Consider the following 18,461-nt stretch of genomic DNA (forward strand, 5'->3'; position numbering starts at 1 on the left):
CGCCATTGGAACCATGCGCTCATAAATCATTGGGTTATATTATTCAAATAGCCAACATGTCTGGATTTTTATTATGGTTATCAATAACCAATATTATGGTTGAGGTTTTCAAAGTCGCTTCAGCGCAATGGATATTGTTTTATCAATTGGTATGATTTATTCTACAAAGGAATAGTCCCAAGTCGATGCAGGCTTATGACCCGACACTTGGGGGCTACATTATTCAAGTTGAGATTACGTCAAATATGCAAGTATCATGTCGCTGCAAGCATGCACCATGACACTTGGGGGCTAATGCAAAGTCATTTTACTGGCCTTATTGAAGACCTGATTCATTACATCATAATGAGCCGACCCTTGGGGGCTACCAATTACTCCTGTCAATAATTCAAGGTACACAAGTCTTAAATCCATTATATTGAAGGGTCCACTACTCAGTTGGTAAAGCACAAAGCTCTTAACCTTGTGGACGTGGGTTCAAGCCCCATGATGGGGGTTACATCATATGATGTTCTTTTCAAAGAAGTATATATAAAGTCCCAGCTCAATATTATCTTACTGAGCCGGCCCTCGGGGGCTACACGTTGCTGCTCAAAGTTTATATGATCATATTTATAAAGTCCCTGCTCATTATTGCATAATGACCCAGCCCTTGGGGGCTACACTGGTTGAAGTTTTCATGAGCATAAGGCAATTTCAAGTCCCAGGTTGCTGGAAGCATGACAACCCGGCAATTGGGGGCTACATATGTGGAATACTCAGTTTATGACTAATGATTGAGATGAACAACATGGATTTATTCAAGCTTGTGACATTTATATTGAAGCAAGTCTTAAAGCTGTTGCTACGCTACCTCCTTAAGACTTGGGGGCTACAAGTGATAGGCATATAAGAGGTATATTTTCAAGCTTGATGTTAACTACAATCATGACCCGGTGCCATCAATATTTATAAACCGACAATTTTGGCAATGATAAACCGGCAAGTTCTACATCCTTAAGCCGGCTGAAGATCAGATGAGTATTTCAAGGACCAATATTTTTGTTAAGCATTGGGAGCTGAGTCAAATGAATTATTCTTCGTAATATTTTCTCTGTGACAATCCAATGTCAACAAATTGATTATGAAGCTGGCCTATTGACCTGGATTTTCTAGAAGAAGGAAATGATAAGGACTTAAGGATGATCAGGATCAGTTTAACATGGATAAATCCAAATTAAACTAGGGACTAATGTCGAGGATATACCCCGCGGTATGACCCGGCTGGAGTTATAACCCGGCTGGGACTTGGTAAACTGGCAGACAGTTAAGGTAGATAGTCAAGACAGATGGCTAAGACAGATAGTAAACCGGCAGGTGGTAAACCGACAGATGTTAAATCAGGTGATAAACCGGCAGATATTAAACCAGATGATAACCCGGCAGATGTTAAGCCAGATCATAACCCGGCAGACAATCATAACCCGGCAGGCAGTCATAAACCAGTAGATGTTAAGTCGCCTGGGGTTAATAAGTCCGAGATGTTAAGAAGCCCAAGATGTTAAGAAGCCCATGAAGAGAATTCAAAATAGTTTAAGTCTCGGTCCTAGATGGACTCTACATGTAACCCGCCCCTTCAACTTATATAAGGAGGGGCAGGGCACCCCAAGAGGGGGGAGAGAAATAATCTTAAGGGTTAGACATAACTAGGAGAGCCGGTTTACGGCGACTCCCTCATGAGTATAATTAGATCTAGCCACAAACAACATGTAGGGTTGTTACCAGATGATGTTTCCCGGGGCCCGAAGCTGTCTAAATCCTTGTCTTCTGTTGCGTCTCTCGATTCTGCCCAACCCCTCTCAAGTTACCACATAGATGCGTTGGCCTCACGACTAAGTCCTCACATTAGGACATCTGACGTGAAGGCGGTTTGGAGGGGGCGTTCAGAGGTGAAGGTAACCCGGCGCGGCCGCGACGGCAGCTTGGAGTAGCAGGGCTAGAGCCAGCGACAACGGCGGCTTAAGGTTGTGGAGTTGAGGCAGGCGCTTTGGAAGCATCAGGCGGTTCAGGCGGATGCACGATGCGAAGAGGTGGCTCAAAACGCGGCGGCTTCAGGCGGAGGCCGGCGGAGGTAGCTCGCAGGCGGTAGCAACTCGCAGTGGAGATTGAGGCGGGGCCGAAACCAGCCTCGAAACAATGGCTCGGATCCGCGGTGATTTGTGTCAGAGGCGGAGTCTGAGTCCATGCCCTCATCCGTCGCAAGTGGACTCGGCGGATCACACTTGGATTCAGCAAGGCGGGTTACATCCGCAGCTGGCGACTCGATCTGAACCACGGCGATGTGCGGGCAATCTTGATCCGGCGATTTGTGGTGATGTAAATGTTACAGCAGCCTGTTGTCTGACGGAAGTCGAGAGCAGCGCAAGGCACTAACTCATCACGGAGACCGACGGGTTGGAACGGCGGCTCGACCTGGCTATGACGGTTTAGACACAGCACCGGCGAGATGGCGACTTGTGGAGCTCGGGTGAGCGAGAGGCGGTTTAGACCGGCGCGTGGCCGAGTCAAAGAAGGGGAGCAGTATAAACAGTGCCTCGCCGGGTCAATGCTGCTCGTTGGAGAAGAAAAGGGCTCGCAGTGAGGAGACGATGGTGAGCAAGAGGTGAGTCCGGATTATCCATGGGCGGCGGCCCTCTTTTCCGGGTCGTGGACTGGCAATCTTTGATCTAATCTCCGAAACATGCACAAGCTAGGACCTCCATCCGGATTAATTTTTCTTTTTGCTCTGGGCGGTTTTAGACGCAAGTCTTGAGCCTTCTGCTAAATCGATGTTGACCACGATGGGATAACCGTCAGCCCCGGCGACTTGCGAGATAGCGGCCGAGCGGAGTTGAGTACAACCCCAATTCTTCCTTTCAAACCTTGTTCTCCTTCATCCAGAAAACTGCGAACTGCTCAATCCCTAGAAGAGATCCCTCCAAGAACTCCTCACCACCGTGCGCAAGCCTAGCAAACACTGGCGAGCCTTGAAGCACGTTGATATCATTGTGTGATCTGGCCATGCCAAAGAAAGAGTGCCAGATCCAGAGATCTTGAGACGCCACGGCCTCAAGTATGACAGTGCAAGCCCTTACATGGCCCTTATACTGCCCTTGCCAAGCAGAAGGGCAGTTCTTCCATTCCCAATGCATGCAGTCTATACTACCAAGCATCCATGGGAAGCCCCTGCTGGCATTCATCACCAACAAACGAGTTGTATCTTCAGCAGTCGGCTCTCTCAAGTACTCAGGGCCAAACACAATAATAACAGGCTTGCAGAACTTACATAGGGACTCTAGGCAAGTAGACTCGCTCATACGGACGTACTCATCCATGAGATCACCGGGCACTCCGTATGCAAGCATTCAGATGGCGGCAGTGCATTTTTGATAAGAGGAAAAACCAATCTTGCCAACGGCATCCTCTTTGCACTCGAAATAGTCATCATAGCCGACCACCCCCTCTCTAATATAGTTGAAAAGATGCCTACTCATACGGAAACGACGGCGGAATTTCTGATGTTTGAACAACAAGTTTGTTGTATCAAAGTAGTCCTTCCAAAGAAGGAAATGCCTGCTCTCTCGGTTGCGATTCAACATTGGAAGGTGGCCAAGAATGAAGCCACAGAACAATGGCCGCTGGCTGTTGAGGTGGTGATGGACCAACACGGCAGCCAATATCTCCTCCTCGTCATCGGAGGACGAATCGTCGGAGTCGCAAAGGAAATTGTGAAAAAACAACTCGTCGGCAGAGTCCATTTTGTACCTTGGCAAACTGTCGAACAGCTTGCGGGCGTCGGCGAAGAAGATGGCCGACGAAGGGAGTCGCGACGCGCACGGACCAGCTAGTTGTCCTGCTGGCGTCTGACGAGCATGCCGGTGAGGATCTGGCCGGGCGGCAAGGCGGCTTCTTGGTCGGGGGCGGCTGTGTGGTGGGGGCGCGGGGGGTGGGAAGCAGTCGGCTCCGCGGCGGCAAGACGGCGGTGGTGGGCGACGTGGGAGTGGGTGGCATAGCTGGGCAGATGTGGAGGCCCCGACAGCTGGGAGAGTCGTCGACAAAAATGGGCGGCGGAGTCGGCGACAAAGGAGGAGGGCGAGGGTTGTTGTTGGATGGGGGAGGGCAATGTGACACAGACCAGCAGGCCCGAGGAAGGAGAGGGAGAGCGTGCGCGTGTCCGTCGTGTGTCCCCGCTGACGCAAATCCGGCTAAAAAATGGGCCGAGAATGGGTCGTCCGCGGACGAAAAGCGGACGCGCATCTGTTTGGGTCGGCGCGTTGGGCCGCCTTTTCTGTCCGGGCCGACCCAAACGGATGGCGGCGGACGAAATGGGTCGCCCTGTTGGAGTTGCTCCTAGGTAACTGAATTGCGTCCGCCAAGCGTGGAGGCAGAACAAGGCAGCAGCGTGTGGCAACCATCGTCTAGGAAAACTGGACTGCACCAAAGAAAACTGGACTGCACCAAAGGATGTTGTGCCATTGTGATTGAACTGCCACAAGCAGGGTGTTTCCCTGGAAACCAAGAATTAAGGCGGGGCAGCCGCGTCATGGTAACATGTACAGTTTAGAGCTTTCAGTGCTCGCCGGAATAAACACCGGATATACCTCGTCTGCAGCGGACGCCACTGCTGTCTGTTTTTTTTAAATGGAGGCAAAAACTTTGCCTCATCTCATTAATAAAGAAGGAGAGCCGAACAAAGTTCAACGAGGTCCATTACACCTCAACAAATTGAAAAGAAAAGACCACTGCTGTCTGTGAGCACGCAAGGGATGCGGCCGACGGAAGACTGAAGCTAGCGTACACATCATCACCGACATTGGGCCTACTGCGCCAGCGTAGAGCACCCTGAAGCACCTGCAGTTGAACGTCCTTGCCAATGGAGGCTTGGACCTCCTGCCGGGTGGACTGCCCGCAAGCGCAGGCCTGGACGACACAACCATCTTTCCCAGCGCCAGCGGGATCCACCATCTCTCCCTCTTCGATGTCCTGCATGACAAGATATAGAAGGAGAGATACTGGGGGGCAAGCTCAAAGCCAAATCCGATTTATTTGGACTCTAACTACAACAACAATTGTACAAGAGGCGAGACGCTCACCCAACTAAACTTTGGCAATCGCCGTGGAAGAGAGTGGGGGGCTGGCGACGAGGAATTTGGGAAGGGTTCTCGAAGACTCTGTTTCAGGAGAGAAGGAGAAACCTCCAAAGTATTGGTTTGTGTTTCGGATGCCTTCCCCAAAATTTTGTCCGATGCGCAATGTGTTTTTTGCAATAGTGCAAGTTAAGTGGCTCGGGACAACCCGTTTCACTCTCAGCCTTAGATTTCGGATCCGATGATGCAAACGACACGAAAGTATCATCACCAACTGACTGTTTTTTTTATAGGAGTAGAGATAGAGATATAGATTTACAAGTACCAACTCATTACAATTTTGTACACATAAATCACATATTATTGAACTGTGGGTGGTCAAAATACTGTCTTGCCCAATTAAGATCCGGCACGCAGATCCGAACAAAGGAGTATTTCCTAGCTTATGATCACTCACATGGAGAGGATTGCCCCCAAATACCGAAGGTGTGCATGTAAATGTCCCTCATGGTGAACAAGCCATATATTGTCCCTACAACGGGAGGACATGCAACGACACTCGATAACATGAACTTCCAAAAAAGACCATACTCGTCAAAGGCAGAAAGGACGACATCAAAATACACAGCAAGCACGATTGTGCACATCAAGAACTACAAAACAGAGGCAACAAGAATTAAAGAAAAATGCCATGCAGAAGTTATAAGAAGCAACAGAGTCAACGGTAGTACTCTAATTCTCAACTGGATGGGGATAAAACAAATTCTAAGCAAGCAGTAGCTAGAGCCAGTACTTAAATCAATAACTCAAATTGCTGTTAGATTCTGAAAGGGAAACTAATCAACCAGCGTGTATCTGGGAATTGCTCAAGCCATGTGTGTTATATATAAACGGAGAAATTAACTAGTGGCCAGGGAGTAGTACGAAACATATGAGGAAGTTGGTCAGATCAATGGAACAAATAAACAAAGGCGGTCGTCAATGAACACCTTGGCGCATATGAATGTAGGGACTCTTGGATCTTACAATGAGGAAGTTGGTCAGGAAGACCATTCGGTAGCTGTAGTTCGGGTTCGAGTTGCCACGGTCCTCATCCTTCCCCGTGTGGCCTTTCATCTTTCTACGCCGTCCGGCGCCGCCGATTCCTGCTCGTCGGCGGGAGAGTGGCAGGTATTACCAGCGAAAACAACGAAACAAAACCTAGTAGGAAGGAGAAAAGGAAGGATAAAACGCGGAGGACTGAGTTTACGATATTTACGAGGAAGAACAAAATCCCGAGGCTCCCGCTAACTAACTACAGCAACTGTCTCGAAAAAAAAAAACTGCTGCAACTTGGGCCGTCGGCATACCGCCCCCAGTCTCCCAGGGCTATATCTCGCACCCTGCGGGAGGACCATTCGTCTCGCCTCTGCCACATAAGTCCTGACGGAGTGGTTTTAGGAAGCCTCTATGACCGGTATAAGAAGCTTCCACGCCTCTCTCTCTCAAAAAGAGAAGAAGCTTCCACGCGTTTTTTTACTCCTCTTTTTCGTGTGTTTTCAGTGTCGGTTTTGATCGTTTTTTCTTTTCAGATTTTGGCGTTCTTGTTTTTTTACTAGTTTCCTTTGGTTTTTGTTTTCTTTTTAGTTTTTTCAACAAATGGCTTATTTTTTAACACATCTTGTACACTTCTCGTATACACATGTAACATGTTTTTGATACATGTTGAACATTTTTCAAATATAGAATGGATTTTTTAAATAAAAGTTTGTTTTTTAATAGATGTTAAACATTTTTGAATGATATGAAACATTTTTTGAATACATGAATATTTTATTACATTGCATAAATATTTTACTTAAAATGTCACAAACATATATTTGAAATGCTCAAAACGTTTTTAAATGTCACATTTTTTTTACGGGGGATCACATACATTTTATTAAATGGTACAAAACATTTTAGTTTTTTTATATTAGGTGAACTTTCTTTAGTATGCCTTTTTTCTTAATTTCAATAATATTTTTTAAATGGTTGAAAACATATTTTAAATTATAGGAACATTTTCATACATTATATAATTATTGTTTTCAAAATATTCACGAACATTTTCTTGAAATATGTGAACATTTTTTCAAATTCCTCATTTTTTGAATGCTTACAAAGTTTTTTATAAAGTTACAGGAACCTTTATTCAACGCATGATGAACATTTTTAAAATTTAAATATTTTTTCATTTTTTTTGCGAGGTGATATTTTTCATTTCAGAAATGTAAATAAAAGTAATAAAATAGTTGTTAGTTGCAAGTGTTCTTTGCAATGCTTCTTGCTGCATATGTTATGTTTTGCGTGATCTGCTATGGCCAAGGGTGGGTTTGTTGCATCCACTAGTTATTTTGGCTGCATCAACATATTTGAAATGTTTTTGCGTGATCTTCTTTTATGTTGCCACGAGACCATGTCAAAATATGAACTAAAATTTAAGCGCGAATTCGCAATATAATACGGTGTAACAGACGAATTCAAGGTGTCGAATTATTCAAAGATATATGCACATCAAATGAAAAACGAAAGAATCTAGACGCGCTTACAGGAATAATTTAAGCACGGCCACCCTCTCTAATGCACGGTTTCAAAATGACAAACACATACTACCAGCGTCAAACAAAATATAATCTTTGGCACGGCAGCCGGCGGAAGCATATCCCGTTGTGACGAATCGGGGCGGGTCAGAAGTCCACGGCGCACCTCGTCCCCAGCATCGTCGGCACCGGCGTCGCGCTCGCGTTCGGCACCGGCAGGCGGAGCGTGCAGCTGATCTTGCTCTTGCGGCGCGCGTTGAAGACCCTGACCTTGAACCCGAGGTCGGCGTACAGCCTCACCTTGACGTAGTAGAAGCCGTCGCCCCTCTCCCTCCGGTACGACCGCAGCGCGCCGCGGTCGTCGACGACGGACGAGCCGCCGAACGCGGCCGTGACGATGCGCTCGCCCTTCCTCTCCAGGTAGAAGGGCTCGACGGGGTCGTACCCGAAGCGCTCGCCGTCGTAAGACGCCTGCGCCTCGGCGTACTCGTAGTGGATGCGGAAGCGGTTGGGGTTGCGGACGCGGACGTCCACGGTGAGGTTGTACTGGAGGACTCCCTCGCCGCCGCGTACGCCTTCGGCCAGGTCGAAGCGGGAGAGCGTAGCGGAGACGGCGGTGGCCCTGACGGCGCCCGGGCGCAGGATAAGCCAGAGCACGAGGGTGGCGGCCCCCAGCGCGATGATGACGAGGGCGATGACCTTGAAGACGAAGCAGAGGAGGCAGCCGGGCCCGCTCCGGCGCGGGGCGGGCGGAGGGGGAGGCGGGGGCGCGTAGTACGGCTGCTGCGGGGCCGGGTACGCGTAGTAGGGCGCCGCGTTCACCGGCGGCTGCGGCGGCGGCTGCTGCTTCTCGTAGGAGGCCATCTGCGCTTCCTGAACTGGACTGGTGACCTGGTCGTGAAGGCGACGGATGCGTTGGTGAAATGGGTTCGTGATGGCCCAACGATCGTGTTCGTGATGGTATTTATATGGCGTTCTTGACGCGTCCTGGCCGTTCTTCACGCGGTTGCTTTGGGCAGTCTCGCTTGATTTTTGGTGTTGATGAAATTTCGCGTGTTGCGACTTACGAACAACGGGAAGGGAAAGAGACGATTTGATAGGAGAGGAAGGCCGTAGGGTACTTGCTGAGATCATCCGAAACTTCGCGGAAGCAGAGGATCTTTACGGGTTTGTGAGGATGATTTTGATTGGTTGCTCATTAGCTCCACTATGAATGTTTTCCATTTATAAAACCGATCTTTCTTCGCTCTTAAGAAAATGACTCAGTTTTTCTAGTACTACTACTACTATATTTGGTTGAGCGTCACGCGTATCAGAAGTTTGACCGTAATTGTTTGCACTGGTAGTAGTGTGCACATCGTTGCTACTGACGTCCTTTCGCCCTTCAGGATCATGCCAAATCTTGTGTCAGAAAAAAAGGCCACAATAACTTACGCGGTGAAAAAAAGGTGGCTTTTGTAAAGAGAATATTTTATTCCTCAAAACAATATGTAAAGTTTTTAATTGAGAGAACATTTTTTTAGAGGGTAAAGATTACCCATATCTATGGGTCAGTTTTTTGTTTGTTCTTCTAAATAGAGCTCTACATAAAATCTATATCTATATCCACACCGATACGAAAAGATTCAAAATGGTAGATCCAACTAATATCAGTCATCAACTCAGGTCAATCCAACAACCTACTATATTGCTTCAAATGGTGAGCGCTCAACATGATTATCATGCAATTAATTACATGCTAACAAATATTGCCATCACCGCTAATCATATAATTAATGTGCAAATAATATCTCATCTAATATACGTGTGCAATTAATACCTGCATAATATCAAACGTGCATTGCCCATACATATTTACTTAGTAAGTACTCTAGAAGTTTCCATTACAAATTATTTTCTTCCTTCTCTCTCGTGCCCCAGGCAACATTATTATCGACGGTGACTGGTCTACACGCCTCATCTATGAGGCAACATTCCCCTCTCCCTCCCTCTGTCGTTCCGACAATGAGAGGGGGCAGGGACCCAGGGGCTTAGTCCCATGGTGGTAGAGTTACAAATAAATTTAGATTTTGTCTCCAATCGGCGGGGGTGAGATGATGTCGTAAGTGTCAGGATGGAATAAGGTCTCTCTAACTCGCCCTTGTTCGGCAGTGACTTGTGGAGGATGGTGCGCCCCGAGATATAGTTCTTCCGGTCTGACTTTTTCTTCTACGTTTTTGTGTGGAGGGAACAACTTGGTTGTATGCCCTGGCCCCCCAGCTCTAGTTCGGACCGATGAAGATTGGCCAGGCTCATTGGGGGAGCGTAGGAGATTTGGTTGCCCGACTCCGTCTTGCCGGACTTAGGGGTGCTCTATAGGTCATCTTGGACGTTTACTCTTCGGGCGGTCGTTTACTCCCCCCGTCTTAAAATAAATGACTTAACTTTATACTAACTTTGACTCAACTTTGTACTAACTTTGTATCAAGTTAGTACTTTTCCCGTCCCAAAATTGTTGTTTTAAATTTGTCTAGATACGGATGTATCTAATACTAAAACGTGATTGATACATCCGTATTTAGATAAATTTAAAACAAGAATAAGTGACTTAATTTTGTACTAACTTTGTATCAACTTACTACTCCCGCGTCCTAAAATTATTGTCTTAGATTTGTCTAGATACGGATGTATTTAATACTAAAACGTGACTTGATACATCCGTATTTAAATAAATTTAAGACAAGAATTTGGGGACGGAGGAAGTACAAAGTTGAGTCACTTGTTTTGAGATGAATGTGTACTATATCTGGTTGAGCGTCACGGGTAACAGAAGTTTTTTTTTGGGTGAAGTTGACCGTAGATGTTTGCGCTGGTAGTAGTGTACACATCGTTGCTGCAACGTCCTTTCATATCTATATGTCATTTTTTAAAGGTCGACTTAATTAACATAAGTATAAGATGTTTTAATTATGAATTGATTTCCTCCTCCTCTCCCGTGCCCAAGGCGGCAAGGGCGGCGGTGGCCGATCTACACGTCTCATCGGTGAGACAGCAGACCACCTCTCACTTTGTTTGTCGCTCATTGGCGGGGACCCCAGGGGCTTCAGTCCCGTGGTGGTAGGGTTAAAAATAAATTTAGATTTTGTCTTTGGTCGGCGGTGTTGAGACAATAATGTAGGTGTATGCCTGAAGTAAGTTCTCTCTGCCTAGCCCTTGTTTTGGTGGTGCTTCTTTCACTCCAGTTTGGACTGTCCGACTCCGTCTAGCTAGACCTCAGGTTCTATAGCTCCAGTTCACCGATTGTTTTCTCCGGACGACGATAATACTATGTAGATCACGATCATTGACGTTTTTTGGTGTACAACGACGAATTCATGGCCATTGCTTCTACAAAACGCATGATTTTAACAAATTTGCTCCGCTAAGATGGAGGTACAGAGGCGACAACAAGTTTGTTTCACCACACATTGCCAGTGGATGAAGGTGGAAGAAGACTTTGGCACCCCAAAGTATTTAGATATATTTTTCAATTTTCCATAAGTGTGTATTTAAGGTTTGTGCTACTTAATATATGGCATTTAACCTTCTCTGAAATAAAACATAAATATAAGATTTTCTTAAAGTTGAGCCTTTTAAAACAGTTCGTGTGAAGGATTTATACCATGCATCTGTCAATATCTACTCTAGCTAACAACATTCGCGCCAAAAGAAGACTAGACAGTAGACGTTGTTCCAATGGAGGATACGCCCCGTCTATCCATACTGCAACACGTTTCTTCTACTTATTGAACATCATCACAATATGTTTTCTCAGTATTTCATAAACATACAAAAATGTTGGAACATGCCAAGCATACCTCTGAAACCATTTTTCTATATGCAATAAATCCCAGTTGATCGCAGCAAACTAATAAGAAAAGCCATTGCATTATAAGCAACATAGAACCGACATCAATAACAGGTCGACAACACTAAAAACTTTGTTGTGTGGACATAACATTGCAATGAGCCAGAATAATTGCGACATGACGCCCATGTGTATTGTAGCAGAACATACACGAGGATGAAGGTTGTGAAAACAACCTATGCAACATAAAAAAAATCGAAGTGTTTCAGCAGAAGAAAAAAACATCGAAATATCTTGTGGAATGACAATATTTGCATTGATGATTGTATTGCTCATATGCCATAGCATATATAGAGTACATGGGCTGCGAGATCTCAACCATATCCGCTATACAAGGAAAGGATCGGGAGATATCGCTAAGCTAGGAAAGTAATTACAAGAGATCCTAGCCGCCAGATATACATGCAATAACAACCTTGCTGAACACCCCCTCGCAGTCGATACGTCGCCAGTGACGCATAGACTGGACCGAAACTCCTCGAATGTAGTAGTCGGTAACCCCTTCGTCATGACATCGAAGAACTGCTGCACGGTGGGTACGTGAAGGACACGAACATGCCCGAGGGCCACCTGCTCACGCACGAAGTGAATATCAAGCTCGATGTGCTTTGTGCGGCGATGATGAACGAGGTTGGCGGAGAGATAAACAGCAGAGACGTTGTCGCAATACACAAGAGTAGCGTGAGTCACGTCGTGATGGAGCTCCTGAAGAAGCTGTCGGAGCCAGGAGCACTCTGCAACGGCATTGGCCACAACTCGATACTCAGCCTCAGCGCTAGAGCGCGATACCGTGGGCTGTCGCTTGGACGACCACGATATGAGAGAGGGGCCGAGGTAGACACAATAGCCGGAGGTGGAACGACGAGTGTCCGGACAGCCAACCCAGTCACCATCGGAGTAGGCAACCATGTCAGTGGAGGAGGATGCTGTCAGGGTGAGACCGAGAGCCATAGTGTCGCGGATATACCGAAGGATCCACTTCACGAGGTTCCAGTGACTGTCCTGAGGAGCGTGCATATGAAGGCACACCTGCTGCACGGCGTACTGTAAGTCCGGTCTGGTGAGGGTCAGGTACTGAAGTGCACCCACAATAGAGTGGTAGAATGGCCCGTTTGGTGCAGGAGAGCCATCGAGCGCTGAGAGCTTGGCCTTCGTGTCAACAGGAGTAGCGACGGGCTTGCAGTTAAGCATGCCGGCGCGCTCAAGGAGCTCATGCGCATACTTCTGCTGATGAAGAAAGAAGCCGTCGGAACGCCGAACTACCTCGATGCCGAGGAAGTAGTGAAGAGGCCCCAAGTCCTTCAGGGCGAACTCGGCACTCAGACGAGCGGTAAGCTGACCAAGAAGCTCAGTCGAAGAAGCCGTGAGGATGATGTCGTCCACGTAGAGAAGAGGTAGGCAGTAGCAGCGCCGTGATGGTACACAAAGAGGGAGGCGTCGGAGCGAGTAGCTCGGAACCCCATCTGCTGTAGGAAGGCGGCGATGCGCTGGTACCAGGCTCTCGGTGCCTGCTTCAGCCCGTATAGGGAGCGGGAGAGCAAGCACACATAGTCCGGATGAGTAGCATCGATGAAGCCAGTGGGCTGCTCACAGTAGACCTGCTCAGCCAGATGACCGTGGAGGAACACGTTGGAGACGTCGAGCTGGTGCACCGGCCATGCACGAGAGACCGCGAGCTGAAGGACGGTGCGGATCGTGCCCGGCTTGACGACCGGAGCGAAGGTGTCGGTGAAGTCAACTCCGGCGTGTTGCCGGAAACCGCGGATGACCCAACGAGCCTTGTACCGCTCAAGGGTACCGTCGGAACGAGTCTTGTGGCGGAAAACTCACTTCCCGCTAATGATATTAGCATTGCGGGGACGCGGGACCAGTTGCCATGTCCGATTGTGTTACAACGCGTCGAACTCCTCCTGCATGGCGGCCAGCCAATGCGGATCACACAAGGCCGCGCGGGCGGAGGACGGAACCAGCGACGGTGAAGACGTCGAAGCGGCACACAGGTACTGCTCGGTAGGGTACCGCGTGCTCGGACGGAGAACCCCGATGTGCGCCCAAGTTGTGACCCCAAGCTGGGGCGCCGGGACGGGCGGCTGCCCATGGGCCACATCGGTCGATGAAGGAGTGCCCGACCCTGGAGATGCCGATGTAGACGGGCCCGACGAAGCAGCACGAGAGGACGCGCTAGAGGCGTCCGAGGTAGCCTCCAGGGCCTCATCTGAGGCCGCCGAGATGGTGGCCGACCCAGCCAAGCCTGGCGGGGCAGCGACACCCGGCGGGGCTGCTGCAGCTGGCGGGGTGGCGGCGTCTGGTGGGGGCATCGGAGGGCCGAGATCTGTCCATGGGCGCCCGCCATGGGGCTGAGGCACCGCTGGTGAAGGGCCGCCAAATAGAGGCGGCAGCGATGAGGATGATCCGTCAGCAGATGGTACCTGATGAAAAGGAAATACTTTTTCGTCAAAGTACACGTGTCGCGAGTTGATCACCCGGTGAGAGACGGGACCGTAGCACCGGTAGCCCTTCGTGTTGGGTGGATAGCCGAGGAAGATGCATGCAAGCGACCGCGGGGCGAGCTTGTGCGGAGCGGTGGCGGCAATGCTAGGGTAATAGAGACACCCAAATACGCGAAGGTCATCTTAGGATGGGGGAGTGCCGAAGAGAAGGTGATGTGGTGCATAATTCCAGCGAGTGCGACAAGGGCGGACGTTGACCAAGAGAGACGCCGTGGCCAGGGCATCCGGCCAGAAGCGGGGTGGGACGTTGGCATGAAATAACAGAGTACGAACGCAATCATTCAAGGTGCGAAGGACGCGTTCTGCCCGCCCGTTTTGTTGCGAGGTGTAGGGGCATGTGAGACAAAATATGGTGCCATGTGTGGTGAGTAGGTGGCGGACGGTGAGATTATCGAACTCTTTCCCATTGTCGGTTTGTAAAGCGAGAATGGGACGCCCAAAGTGGGTGCTGACATAGGCGTAAAAGGCCGACAGAGTAGAAATAACATCCGATTTCTGCCGAAGCGGAAAGGTCCATAAATGACAAGGTAATAAAGATAGCCCGAGTTGCTCGCAACAGGAGATGTCCAAACATCGCTGTGAATTAACTGAAAGGGGTATGAAGCTACTGAGGAAGACTCACTAAAGGGAAGACGGACGTGTTTGCCGACACGACATGCATGACAAGTGTGATCGGCAGTTTTATTACATGTGAAAGAAAAACTCCTAAGAATATGACGAAGGGTAGTTGGGTTTGGGTGACCCAAACGAGCATGCCAGAGGTCCACACCGACGGAGAGGGCAACAGGAGCGGTGGCGGTGGTGGATGACGGGTGCACCGGGTAGAGTTCGTCATAGCTGTCACATCGGTGGAGTACCATACGAGTACGGGCATCCTTCACAGAAAAACCACAACCGTGAAACTCAACAGTGATAGCATTTTCACGGGTAAGAGAACGAACAGAGACAAGATTTTTAATAAGGTCAGGCGAGACTAAGACATTAGACATGTTAATAGGAGTAGAACAAGAAGGAAACGATGCATGGCCAATATGAGTAATTGGGAGGGAAGAACCATCACCTACAGTGATGCGAGTGGAGGTGTTGGTGGGAAAAGAAGTGACGAGATTACCGGGATGGGCAGACATATGAGCGGTTGCCCCGCTATCCATGAACCAATCGCCGCCCCCGGTGTAGGTGCTGGGCGTAGGGGCGGAGTGCAGCGCCGCGAGAAGCACGGGATCCCAGGGTGCAGCCGGCAAGGGTGGCGTCATGGGAATAGCAGGAGCACCGAGCTGTGGTGGAGGCGCCGGCAGCGCCGGGTAGGCGCCAAACTGCTGCAGAGCGGCGAAGTGAGCCTGGTGCTGCGCCGGACGAGGTCCAAGAATGCCGGGGGCTGGCGCACGTGGGATGGGCATCGAGTAGGCGTGGACTACTCCAGTCCACGGGTTATGCCCGAAGGTCCACGGCGGGGTGGGCATCTGCTACTGTTGGCCATGCGCCTCGCCCGTGTTGGTGCCGCGTGGCTGGCCCTTGCGGCCGCCCTTGCCGCCCTTGCGACCACCGCGATCGGTGGCAGGAGCGGGCCCCGGTGCCCCTGGGTGCGGGAACGGGAACGGCGCGGGCGGCTGGAGTGGAGCCGGTGGTGGCGGGGCAGGCGGGCCACGGGAGGTGCCCGCGGCGAGGGCGGTGTGAACAGCCCGAGTCTTGAGCTGCTTCATCCGGTGCTCCTCCAAGCGCAGGTAAGCGACGACCCGCGGAAAAGTGGGGTTGGGGATGAGCGTGAGGTTGGCCGCGGCGTTGCCGAACTCCTTGTTGAGGCCGGCGACGAGGGTGCTGAGGAGGAGGTCGTCGGAGACCTTCTCGCCGATGTCGCGAAGCTCATCACAGAGGCGCTTCAGGCGCATACAGAAGTCGTCCACCGAGGAGTTGTTCTGGTGGCACCCGAAGAACTCCTGTTGGAGGAAGACGAGCCGCTGGAGCCGATTGTCGGTGAAGAGGCCGTTGAGCTTCGTCTAGACGGAGTGGGTGTCGTCCTCGTCCTTCACCATCGTGTAGAAGAGGTCGGCCAAGATGGTTTGATAAAACCAACGAATGAGAGTAGCTTCAACGGCCGACCACTCGGGGTCGTGCAGCATGGCCTTGGCGTCGACGGAGCCATCCACGTGCTCCTGGAGATGATACTCGCGGAAGACGAGATGGAAGTAAGTTTTCCACGGGTAATAGGAGGAGTCCTCTTGGGAGAGACGGACAAGGACGCGCGTGGTGATGTCGATGTTGCGGATGTCCTCGGCTGGGACGGGTTCAGGTCCGGCGAAGGGGTTGGATCCGCCGGACAGGGAGGAAGAAGTGGTGGAGTACATGGCGTCGGGTGTGGGAGGGGGGGTTGTGGCGGCTGGAAGAGGAGGGGTAGGGGGAGGAGGGGGCGGCGGCAGGGTTGGTGCGGCGGCCCGGAGAGAGGGAGGTGGCGGCGGCTACGGTGCGGCGGCGGCGAGGAGTGGCGGCGGCACGGTGTGGCGGCGGTAGCGGAAGAATTTTAGGTTAGGAACGATCGGTATCTGATACCATGTGGAATGACAATATTTGCATTGATGATTGTATTGCTCATAAGCCATAGCATATATAGAGTACATGGGCTGCGAGATCTCAACCATATCCGCTATACAAGGAAGGATCAAGAGATATCGCTAAGCTAGGAAAGTAATTACAAGAGATCCTAGCCGCCAGATATACAAGCAATAACAACCTTGCTCAACATATCTAAACAAAGCTACAACCAGAAATTTGAAGGGTGATCATGCTGTCTCGAGCTCGCCGGCAACGACACGACTCGTCGGAGCCCCCCCATCATCACGAGCCCCATCTTCCGCAAGCTTGATGACATATAGTGTTTTATGTAATTTTCATAAACCTGATCGAATTTTACAAAGTTTCACTTAGAACAAAACGAACATGCACTGCGATAGAGGAAAGTGGTTCTTAGTGATGAATACGATCATACAGTACATTTCTGTCCTGTTATTTGTCTTTGCTCAGTATCAGGCTTGACACGTGATAGAGGACATGTTAATGGCACGTGCTCTTGATCCCTGACCCGAGCTTAGCAGCCGTTAACGCCAGCTCACAGGCTGGTCTTGACCTTGTCGCTGTACCCGGTCTTCCCATCGTAGAACCTCGACCACAACATGATCCCACCGAACTTCTTCGACTTCTTCACCACCGGCAGTACCTTGGACACCAGGTCTGTCGCCTCCACGAACCCGCTGCCGGCGGCCTCGGGCGCCGCCGGGAGCCCGAGGAACACCTGCCTCGCCGGTATGGCCGTCCACTGCTCCCACGTGCGCGCCAGGTTGCGCACCCCACCGTCCGTGGTGTACTGGCACGGCGGGTTGTTATAGAACTGCACCCACACGTAGTCTAACAGGCCCGTGCCGAGCGCGCCGCCGAGCCCGCCGAGCGACGCGTCCGGGAACGGGCACTGCGGGGCCGCCGCCAGGTACACCCTCTTGCGCTCGCGTCCCTTCCCCGAGTACTTCTTCAGCTCCGCGCCAGCTCGTCCCAGTGCGCGCTCCCGCCGCTCTCGATGTCGAAGTCGACGCCGTCGAGCACCGCGTCGCCGAGGGGCCTCGACGCCGACGTGCCGCCGAGGTAGTTCTCCCAGAGGTACCTCGCGACAAGCCTGGCGTCCGCGCGGGACGAGAGGCCGTAGCTGCCGCCGCCGCCGCCGATGGAGAGCATGACCTTGATGCCGAGGCGCTGGCAGGACCTGACGTCGGCGCCCACGCCCGTACAGCCGTCGGACGCCGGGTCGCAGTGGCCCGCCAGGTTCAGCAGCGGCGTCTGTCCCTTGCCGAAGGTGTACAGGAAGGCCACGTTGACGAACTTGTAGTTGCCGCTCGCGCACGTCTGCGCCAGCGTGCCTTCGTTGCCGTTCTGGCCCCAGTAGATCGCGACGCCGCTTGCGCGCGCTCCGGCGGCCAGTCCGGCCAATGACGCCACGGAGATCAACAGCACCGCCGGCAACAGCTCGCTCGCCATCATGATTTCTTGGCGGTGCCGATGAAGCGATGATAGCCGAACGTGAAGAGCTCTGCGGACGAAAGTTCATGCTCTCTGTAACTCTATATGTAGGTGAATCCATGGAGGTCTGCAGAGTCTGTGCTGTTCTGCCGCGCCGCCGGGCATGAGTGACTGAGTGAGTGGCGAGTATTCTGAACTTATCGTGGTGTTGAGAGCTGCTTCCACTTCGCTGCGAGATGCACTTCCCCTCTTAACTTGCTTTGATTTGCTGAAATGTTCAGTGCGTGAGATAGGGATGCACTTCAGTTAACGGCACAACACAAAGCCCCCCCACTAGCAGATTTCCACAAGCCGAGCGCGAGGTTGACCCAATTGTTGACCAAAAAGTGTAAGCGGCGGC

General features: G+C 50.7%; 1 pseudogene; it reads right to left on the minus strand.

Annotated features, from left to right (window-relative positions):
- Positions 1-17,004: 17,004 nt before the first annotated feature.
- LOC119277697 lies at positions 17,005-18,207 on the minus strand (annotated as a pseudogene).
- Between the last annotated feature and the right edge of the window lie 254 nt (positions 18,208-18,461).

This window comes from Triticum dicoccoides, chromosome 3B, assembly GCF_002162155.2.
Source record: "Triticum dicoccoides isolate Atlit2015 ecotype Zavitan chromosome 3B, WEW_v2.0, whole genome shotgun sequence".
NCBI classification, from domain to species: Eukaryota; Viridiplantae; Streptophyta; class Magnoliopsida; order Poales; family Poaceae; genus Triticum; species Triticum dicoccoides.